This window comes from Ciconia boyciana, chromosome 3, assembly GCF_034638445.1.
Source record: "Ciconia boyciana chromosome 3, ASM3463844v1, whole genome shotgun sequence".
NCBI classification, from domain to species: Eukaryota; Metazoa; Chordata; class Aves; order Ciconiiformes; family Ciconiidae; genus Ciconia; species Ciconia boyciana.
Window position 1 is genome coordinate 85091825 of NC_132936.1, and position 9381 is coordinate 85101205.

The window sequence follows — 9381 nt, forward strand, 5'->3', positions numbered from 1 at the left end:
TAACCACCTACACTCAAGTAATGCATTAACCCTGTACATATGCTATACTCAAGTTTATGGTTAGCTTGTGGTCTTATACTATCCAAAGTCAGTAACTACAATATAGTTGTTAGCCACATTGAACCTATTCCAGTTCATTCAAAATTTGCATATTTCAGATCAGTGCATGCAGGCACAGAGAATAAACATTCCTTAGAATAGGCATGGGGAAAACTGAGGGCCCTCAAAGATAATCATTGCAACATTAACTGTGTTAGAAACAAATATGCTTGCTATCATGGAAACTGGCTAAAATGCACTGAAGAATACCAGGCTGTTACAAATACCATGAAAATGCTAGAGACAAGCTTTGTTAGCAGAGTTGAAGACAAGGATCTGTTCCAGATCTTACCTAAGTGCCAGAGGACAACATCTGTAAGAAACACATGGTACTAGAGAAAAGAATTGACAAATACTCCACCACAAGACAGAATCTATGTAGAAAATAAGCTATGAAAAACCAGTAAGTTCTTCCAAAAGAAAACTGAAGGATGAAGATCTGTAAAACATTCAGCAGTGAAAAGGCTGAAATGGCATAACTCCCAAGTGAGCCTCGTTCTGAACACTACTCAGAGTGCTAACAAGTTCTTCCCCAAATTAAACTATATACAGGTAATACTCCTAAATATCTTCTTCCAAGCTTTAGTTTTGATACTACCAAAACAGACTACAAAGCAAGCCTTGACAGACATGGTTGCACAGTAATGACTAATGACTAACTCTAAAGATCAAGACTAACCTCCACAGACTCTGTAGAGTGAAAGGAAAGCAGCAGTCTACTACAGAAGGTAAGTCAGAAGTTCAGGGCCCCTCCAGTAGCAAGCCTACGCAGACCAGCCCTGCAAGACCAGGCAGACTTTGTGAATACCCTCTTACATTAATCTGCAGTATGGCAGATAGTGTGGTCTCCGGTACAACTGGGAAAAAATACTGCAGTTGTGACCACACTACAAGTATACAGACCACACTGCATCTACCTGAAGATTATTTTAAATAACAAATGTACCACTCAAATTGTGATCTGGAGGACCATACAAATCTTTTTGTAATTTATAAGATTATACATTTTGATTGCACCAGTACTCAGAGATAGGAGAGGCAAAAAAAGTTGAGCAGTATCTTGAGGCACTCTTGCTGAAGGGATATGAATGAGTAAAGGCTATTCCTGAAACTGAATGCTTAGTAGTTAGAGGATTAAAACTAGAAAGTAAAGTGCTTAAGATAAATTTTGGCATTGTGTCTAAAGTACCCACTAAACACAATTAAATAAGAGGGGAAGGTCAATGATCAGAGTTTAAAAAAAAAAAGAGGTAATTAATGGGAAGAAGCCTAATTCTGCTTCTGGGACTTTAAAACTGGTCAGTGAAGTCCATATTTTCTATTAGTAATCAGATGCAGGCAAGACAGCAGGTAGCAATTCTGAAGGTGGTATTAAAAAAAAATAGTTTACGTAAATATCTGAGAGTTTCATACTCTGTTATTCCTGTGAAGGTCAGTCTGCCATCTTCTTTACAAAGTGCAAACAGCTTTGGTTGCTCTAGGGAAGCAGACCCTGTACTTCTCCCAGGCTTTACAGCAGAGGTATTTGTTCCAGCTGTGCTGACCCCTCTTGCACCAAACTGGCCCCAAAAGACCCAGTCAACAATCAAGAGAACTACAGGCAAAATGATTCACATAACATCTCACTTCAGGTAGCTTTTCTCCAGTGGGAATGCAAATAAGGAACAGCTAGGATTTTTATTTTATTCTTGAAGTTTAAACAGCACTCAAAATTAGTCAAACAGTATAGACTCCAACAGAGAAACTATAATTGATAATTGTACTTAATTTCACATAATAGTGACTAAGAGTATGAAGTTTCCCAGTATACCTATTACTAGATAGACAAATATTTAAGAAAATCCTGAACCACTGGAGAAAACCCTAAATCCATCCACAATGCAAACAATAGACAAACTTTATGTTTAAGAAATCCCCAAGCTATAGATATCTATCACACATGCACACACAAACAAGATTTTACACTGCTGAGAGATAGCTGGGGAGATGAATGAAGTGTGCCAGATGAAGGCTACATACATAGCCAAGTAGTATTTTCAGTAACCAAACATCGTATGATAATTTTTTCTGCAAATGCTAAGGATTTAGCAGGACTCCAATAATCAAATTGACTTTGTAACTGAAGTAATTTAGGCTTCTAAAAATAGTTCTAGATTAATTAGGAGTACCTTCTGGAGTTGAAAAGACCCCACACACAGCATTTCATCTATATATCCAGACACAAAGGAAATTCTGCTTTCCTTTGGATGTTTTGTTAATTGAAATGTACAAATCAAGAATGAAACTACACACTCCTCAGTGACTCAAACCTCCCCTTATAATTGAAAGATGCAAGTAATACAAAGATAAACACATACCTCAGGTAGCACACAAGGTTTTACAGTTTGGGGCTTTTGTTTTGTTTTCTCTACAGCAAGTCATATGGATGTTTGCTCTCAATTCTTTAAAATTAGGATTGCTAACCTCTCTTGCCTTCCAATAGAAAGAGAACAGGAAGGTGAAAGATCTGCACTTTTTTGTTAATTTTCAGACTATTTCAGTGTCTGTTTGAATCACTGAATGAAAACTGGACAAATTTCAACTCTTGAAATATAATAAAAGTATATTGCTGGACTTCTATAATTTCCTGCAATACAATTATGAACTATCAGGAATAGTTCCTTAAGTCTTAAATATTTTCCTTACTAATTCACTCTTTTCCAGAATTAAGACATTGAGAACTATTCATCCCTTCAGCTCGCTCTTTCTGTTACTCATTCCTCATCTTTTAGTTAATACACTAAAGCCTAACCAAATCAGTTGCTTACTGAGGTAACCAGATCTAGTTAGATGCTTTTTGCCATTTATTCCCTCCAAGAACACAAATCTTCAGTAAATGCCTCCACGATACTGAAGATGAATAGATGAAGTAAGGCATTTGCTGAAATAAAACTGGACGAAATTAACACCAGTTTTAACGCTTCCAGTGAAGCCTTGCATTTGGCACTACCTGACAGTAATTCCTTCTGATATTTCATCTTCCCAATTTTCTCTTGGGAAAGCAGAAAGGTTTTTTTCTACTGTCAGAAATCCAAAGAACCAGGAACCCTCTCCTCTCACCTCACATTTAGTATTTCATGCTCTCATACTTTTCCAGGGAGCATGGTGATGCTTTTAGCTGAAGTCAAGGAGCTCAACTTTCTGGGTGCAGGAAGAGAGGGCAAAGAATACATAAATGTGAGGATTAGCTGAGATTGTGTTAGAGTGGTTGAGCAAGCATATGACAGACACAATCTAACAGACACTATTCTTCCACCATCTTTCGCAAGCCACCATTCATCACTTTTGCCCTCCACTTCCCACCTTTCAAGTTATCCAGAAAGCGCAGAAAAGCCCTTTCACAATGTAAGTAAGAGTAATCCTCACAGACCCTAGGCTCCACATGGTGCAAAAACCCCATACAAACACAAGTGTCACAGGGCAAGCCCCAGATACCTGCAGTGAACTACACAAGCTCAGAAGTGCAGGAGACAACCCTCTCGGTGCTTATCCACTGGGTGGCTACTGCAAAATCCCACCCACAGTAACAGCAGGCAGTCGTGAGTTATTTATGGGGAAGAAGAACGCTAAGAAATAAAGTTAGAGAAGCAGAAGAGTGGGAACCCTGCTCTTCTGTAACACACCAAAACCACAAAATACCTGAGCTACAGAATGTGAAAGAAGATGAAATGTGCAGTGGTGACTAAAAAAGCTAGTGGAACTTAAGAGAAATATCCAGAACAAAGATAAAACAGAAATTTCAGTACATATGGGTACCAAGATACAGCGCTATTCCAGGACTTCACTACATTGATCACAGCATTACATACCTATCCCTTCTTCAACATACATAAGCTAATGAATTTTGCATTTAATTTTGTTCTGTCTTGCTCTCACACTTAGTATCAGATTTAAGCTGTATCTTCACACAGAGCACAGCATAGTTACCTAAGAATCACACTAGTAAGACTCACACTTCTACTCTAATAGTTAGTACCAAAAAACCTGACTTCTTAGAAAAACGGGATTTTAATCAGACCCCAGCTGCAAACATGAACCGTAAAGAGCTAATAGCTTATAGCAAGAAAAACCTCAAGACTGCACATAGCATCTTCTTCTCCTTTCCCTTCACACATTCCAGCATGACTGCTATACAGAGTGCTTTATCTGGAGGCAAGACATTCCCGTGCACTAATTTCAACAAGTCACTGAAAGACATGTTCAAATGCAAGACCTCAATCTGAACTGAGGAAAGTAAAATCTAGATCTAGTGCATACTGTGCTGCTTTATTAGTTCTTCTCAAATGACCGTGACAGCTGAAGCAGACACCCTGCTGACTCTAAGCAAAAGCCCCCACCTCCTGAGGAGCAGCTCAGGTACAGTTAAATAAGACAGCTCAGCCCACCTGACAACTCATGACTAGCAAGAAGGTGTTTCTGTTCCTCCCCAGCAACTCTTCCCTTCCTCTTCCTCCAGCACTGTGCTTGTCCAGTTCCTTCTCCATGTGACTCATCTTCACAGGTTTGCAGAAAACTAGTTTTTTCAGCTGGATTTTTTTGTTGTTGTTGTTGAATTGCGATGTTGAGGGATCAGGCAGTTGTCACTGCCAGCAAAAGGAAGACAGCAGGAGGGATATCTCCCCCTTCAGCAGTAACAAGCTGCTCTATCAGCTTAGCCAGCTCAGACAAATTAGTCTAGGTGACAGAACAGAGGCAACCACAGATCTCTTCTACCTGATCTTGTCCCAGTCTAAAAACAGGTATATCATCTTCAAATCAGTGCTATTGCAGGGGCCAATAGCTCTGATGACACCAGCTCAATTACTTGACACTATCTAAAGGCCTATGAATTTTAAAGCAATAATTTGCCAGAGTAACCGACATTCTCACAACTGTTTCTGAACTAGAAAAGAAAGCAAGAGTCAAAGTAATCCCAGACGTATACATAGAGCCCTCCCTCCACTGCATATTACAATCCTTTTCCAACATTGTAATCCAATTTTCCAATAAATGTAGCAAAAAGGTGACCTTAAAGTTGAATCAATAATATGAAGTAGTGACATCTCTGGCAACAGCTACTACAGTTCTTCACTAAGGAAGCCCACAGAGCCTGACACCTCTTCAAAAAGGAATAAAATAGATATTAGTGATGTCTTGTCAGTGATGGCTCTTCACTCCAAAGAAGTTAAATTCACCCACAGAGGACAAGCAAGTGTGTTCTGGACAGCAAGCGCTTCCTGGTGCACCAGAATCCTCTTACAAAATAATCATTTCACCCTATGTTCCCTCTGCTCCCTTCTGCCCACAAAAGACAAGTATCAAAACCAGTGCAACATTATCTTATTTGAAAGAGACCACCACGACAATGGCAAAATTCTTCAAATACACAGGAAATTAGACCCCTCCACAAGCTTCAAAGGTGTACAATTGTACATTAATGAGGACACACATGGTCTATTAAAGAAATCACTGACAATAAAAATACAGAACTGATAGCTTCCTGAAGTGTTTGTTCATATTTCATAGTAAATATGTTCATATTTCAAAGCAAATATTTTATATTTGCTTACACTCTTTGAGCTTAACTGTAAAGATAACTATACAAAAGCAGCAACTTTTAGTAAGTGTTAAGAATGTAGTTTCTCTTTTCTAATGTTTACATATTAACTGTCTTACTTTCCAACAGACCCTATGCTACTGTTCAAGATGCTTAAAGTCTCTTTTCTTATTGCCTTAAACTTCACTAAAAACTGATGTGGAGGCACTTCAAAAACCTACCAGGGACTAAGAGAAAGGAGGAAGCAAGAGAAGCATTTACGAAGCATCTTAATTAAATGTTACTAACCTAACAGAAAAACTTCTTACAATTAAACATTTTTAGTGGAAAGCTGCCTTTGTGTACAGTAAAAAAACTAATGGGGGAAGGAGAGAGGGAAAGCAGGAAGGGCGTGACATTAAAAAAGCCCCTATTAGAAAATCTGTATACAGTCTCGCAAACCAAGTGACAACTGACTTCCTGAAGTCTCATTTACTATTAACCTTGGTTCTAGAAGTAAGGCATCGACAGCTACTTGCTCTTAGCTTGCAAGATTCTCTATCCAAAGCACAATGAGGAAGAAAGCAGAGTAAAATTAAAATATCCTAGAAAAAGCCAATTTTTTTTCTTATCTATGACAATATATGAAAGCATTCTCATTCTTCATTCACTTTATTTTTAACATCCACCAGAAACTCTCAGAGCCAGTAAACCACAGATTTTCTAAGGAATCTAAGAGGATACTTTCTTCATTGCACTACTGGTATGTGAGCCTACAGTTAAAGGCAAAAGGAGACAGAGTATTTTCCTGACTCCTTACCATACTATAGCCCCATTATGATAAAAGCTCCATGCAGACATGGTCTCTTGTCCAAACAAGCACATTCAGATCCTTCCTTCAGGAAGGGTTAAGTGTTCAGACACCTCTTTTCTGCTACCTAGCATAAGATTGTGATACACATGACTAAAACAGATCTCCTTACTGGTTTTTCTGCCAAAGGCTGTCCCACGACCTCATAGGCAACAGTACAATTCTGTTAGTGACACAAGCTTGTATCACTAACTCCAAGTTTCTCTAGATCCTTATACTGAAGTCTTACTGATTCATGTGGTACCACAACTAAAGAGGAAAAAAAAGGGAAAAAAAAAAAGACTCCCATCCAGATTTTCTTCTCTAGCCAGTTTCCATTTATAACCACATTAGATGCTTTTCCAACTCCTAGGCCACCACATTCAGTCATCTGATCCTCTTTCTGAATTTCTTCCATTGCTCTGCTTTCTCTTATACAAAAGGATTTATTCTCACTTCCAGTGATGCACCTGCCTTCCCTCTCACTGTACAGGTAAGTAAACGGCAGCTTTTTAGTTCATTTGGGGATACCAGGTAACGTCAAATTCTTAGATTTCCTTTTTTTTCCTCAGAGGAGTATCTTCACACATTCTCCCCATGCTCAGAAAATATCTAGAACAGTTCTCACTTCTCCTCTGTCCACTCTTTTTAGTAAGTAAAAAAAAAGGCATAGTTCAGGTGCTGAAGTGCTGCGACTGTTGTATTCCACGTCCATCAACGTTATCGCGTTTCCGTGCGCAGCCCGCATTTGCTTTTCTTCAGTTGTTATCTCCCATCTTTCACAAACGCCTTGTTGACAGCGAGGCTTTGCGCTCCAGTTTTGCACAAACACATCGCAAAGCACGGCCCGCCGTAACGCAGAGCCCACGGCAGCCCGGTAACGCGGGAAGGAACGGAAAAGAGCCCCGCACACACCATCTGTACCCGCACACGGAGTATTAAATGTCGCCTTTCGGCAAAAGCGGAGGCCACAAGTTCGGCAGAAGCACTCCGGGCGACAAACCGCCTCACGCAAAGCCACCGGACGCACGGAGCCAGCCCCGACTCCTGCCCCCGAGAAACACGAGGGCCCTGAGCGCGCGCCCACCGCTCCCGCCGCCGCCGGCTGCCACTGCGGCCCGGCCCGGGCCCTGTCCCGGGGAGCCTCGGGGCGGGCAGGGCCCCGCCTGCGCCACCGGCGGCTGCTTCTTCCGCCGCCGCCGCGGCCGCGCCCGCCAGGCTGCCCTGAGCCGCCAACGGCAACCAGCGGGCGTCTTCACGCGACCGAGACGGCAGGCGCCGGGTGACAGCCCGCCCCGGCCCACGCACCGCGGCTCCCGGCGCCGGCCTCGGCCCGCGACGGGGCGCCCCCTCGCCGAAACCCGCAGCAGGGCCTGTGCCCGCCGAGCTGCCCGCCTCCCACCCGGCCCCGCGCCGCCAGGCGCGCCCCCCGCAACCGGAGGCGGCGGCGGTGCCCGCCCCACCCTTACCCGCTCCTCGCCCCGCTGCAGCCGGCGCGCCCGGCCGCCCGCTCCGCTCTTATTCCGCTGACAGCGTCCCGGCAGCCCATGGCGGGAGGGCCCGGCCCGGCCCGGCCCGGCCCGGCCCCGCCGCGCCGCGCCGCCCGCCCCCGTCGCCCGGGCAACGCAGCGCCCGCCCCGCCCCGCCCCGCCCCGCCTCTCGTCCCACCTGACTCCTCCGCTCCTGCCGCCGCCGCCGCCGCCGCCGCTCCGCCAGCACCGGCGCGCGGGTGGGCAGCGGACGGTATCACGCGCGCACCCCCAGCCAATCGGCGGCGCCGCCTGGCCGAGCGGGGGGCGGGGGGAATCCCTCTGGGCGGGGCGTGCTTTCCCTGGGCAGCTTCTCACCCGCCCCTCGTCGCGCGGGGCCCCGCCCACTCCGGCCACGCTCCGCCCCAGCGCCCCGGGCGGCGGGGGAGAGGTGCGGGGGCGGCGGCCCTGGCCTGTCCTAGCGGGCTGGCAGGGGCGGCGGCAGCGGCGGCGGCGGCGAAGGGCGCTCCTGGAAACGCCGCGGTGTGCCTGGGACCGGCGGCTCCGCTTGCTCCCGGGCTCGGGTCGTGACAGCGCGTGCGCCCGGCGGGTGCCACAGAGGCGGCCTGCCGGCCGGCCTGCCTGCCTACAGCTCCTGCCTGCCTGCAGCTCCTGCCTGCCTGCCTGCAGCTTCTGCCTGCCTGCCTGCAGCTCCTGCCTGCAGCTCCTGCTCCGCAGCCCACCGGGCAGGTGCTCCCCATGTAACGGCTCAGCCGGTTCAGACCACCGCCGCCCCCCCAGCTTTAACGTCAGCATTTCAAAATGCTCTTAACATACGTGTCACGTATTATACCCAATACGCACGTTGGCATCAGCGCCAGCGCTGCCGGAGCACGTATCTGATGCTGCCTGGTTGCTGCAACCCGCTTCCCGAGTTATGCTGTGCTGCGTTACTCGTTTCACGATGAAGGGCTCTGGATGCGAAGGGCTTCGCAGGCAGCGGGAGAGTTTGCGCTCTGCTTTGGTATTTGCTCTGAGTAAATTCTTGGAGCAGATTTACAGCTGCGGAGCTGGGCTTTGGCGCTTGGCTGAGGTGCCTGGAAGAAGGGATTGTCCTGAATGCTGCTCGATCAACTCCCTGTCAGAGCTGGTTCACATGTGCAAATAAATTAATAAAGTGCCCTGACTCCATGTCGCTGCTCTCGCCCTCTCCAGGAATTCACCTCGCACGGCCAGGGCGCTTACTAATTTTTTTGCAAGGGGCAGCAATAGGTTACAGGCGATGCTAACAAGCACACGCTTCGTGTGTTCATACATGCCTAGGTTTGGCATAACCCTCCTGATTCTTGAAATCAGAAAGAGGTACACAGGGTGCATGAGTGTCCTTACCTCAGTGCATCCTTCTCGCA

At 45.8% G+C, this 9381-nt stretch overlaps 1 protein-coding gene across 4 annotated transcripts in view; it reads right to left on the reverse strand.

Annotated features, from left to right (window-relative positions):
* Positions 1 to 8297, reverse strand: part of LYST (lysosomal trafficking regulator) — an 87811-nt gene extending 79514 nt beyond the window's left edge. For 2 of the 4 annotated variants that reach the window (XM_072856403.1, XM_072856406.1), the window contains exon 1: positions 7973 to 8087. The gene's annotated coding sequence lies outside the window, so the exon portion shown is untranslated. Of the gene's footprint in view, positions 1 to 7972; positions 8088 to 8171 lie in introns of those variants that run through there. The other 2 variants (XM_072856404.1, XM_072856405.1) reach the window with 2 other exon arrangements.
* Positions 8298 to 9381: the final 1084 nt, after the last annotated feature.